The sequence below is a fragment of the Syngnathus leptorhynchus genome, unplaced genomic scaffold (assembly GCF_054491065.1).
Source record: "Syngnathus leptorhynchus isolate UIUO unplaced genomic scaffold, UIUO_Slep HiC_scaffold_62, whole genome shotgun sequence".
Classification (NCBI taxonomy): domain Eukaryota; kingdom Metazoa; phylum Chordata; class Actinopteri; order Syngnathiformes; family Syngnathidae; genus Syngnathus; species Syngnathus leptorhynchus.
Window position 1 is genome coordinate 243,770 of NW_028232029.1, and position 1,231 is coordinate 245,000.

Below are 1,231 nucleotides of genomic sequence, written 5' to 3' on the forward strand. Positions count from 1 at the left end.
AAGCTCTGTCACTCACCCGCCGCGCAGCCACCGGTAACGGGGAAATGTCGCCGCCTGGCGGACACGCCGTTGTAAATGAATGGGCTTTCGCACTTAGTGCAATTTTAGCCAGCTCCGTGGCTGCAAGTATGGAGCTATGGAGCCACCAGCCAGGCTGGAGCTCTGGAGCTCTGGCAGTATGGAGCTATGGAGCTATGGAGCTATGGAGCTCTGGTGCTATGGAGCTATGGAGCTCTGGTGCTATGGAGCTATGGAGCTATGGAGCTCTGGAAGTATGGAGCTCTGGTGCTATGGAGCTATGGAGCTCTGGTGCTATGGAGCTATGGAGCTCTGGAGGTATGGAGCTCTGGAGGTATGGAGCTATGGAGCCCTGGAGCCCTGGAGCTATGGAGCCCTGGAGCTATGGAGCCCTGGAGCCCTGGAGCTATGGAGCCCTGGAGCTATGGAGCTATGGAGCTCTGGTGCTATGGAGCTATGGAGCTCTGGTGCTATGGAGCTATGGAGCTCTGGTGCTATGGAGCTATGGAGCTCTGGTGCTATGGAGCTATGGAGCTCTGGTGCTATGGAGCTATGGAGCTGGTGCTATGGAGCTATGGAGCTCTGGTGCTATGGAGCTATGGAGCTCTGGTGCTATGGAGCTCTGGTGCTATGGAGCTATGGAGCTCTGGTGCTATGGAGCTCTGGAGCTCTGGAGGTATGGAGCTATGGAGGTATGGAGCCACCAGCCAGCACCCTCCGTGGCTGGATCAATGGAAGTGTTTTAGGTACCAGGCAGCCAAAGGGCCGAGGCCTCACGCTCGACCACGCCGGCGCAGAGTTCCAGCCGCTCGGATAAGCTCTGTCACTCACCCGCCGCGCAGCCACCGGTAACGGGGAAATGTCGCCGCCTGGCGGACACGCCGTTGTAAATGAATGGGCTTTCGCACTTAGTGCAATTTTAGCCAACTCCGTGGCTGCAAGTATGGAAGTATGGAGCTATGGAGCCACCAGCCAGCACCCTCCGCGGCTGGAGCTATGGAAGTATGGAGCTATGGAGCTCTGGGGCTATGGAAGTATGGAGCTCTGGGGCTATGGAGCTCCGGGGCTATGGAGCTCCGGGGCTATGGAGCTCCGGGGCTATGGAGCTCCGGGGCTATGGAGCTATGGAGCTCCGGGGCTATGGAGCTCCGGGGCTATGGAGCTCCGGGGCTATGGAGCTATGGAGCTCCGGGGCTATGGAGCTCCGGGGCTA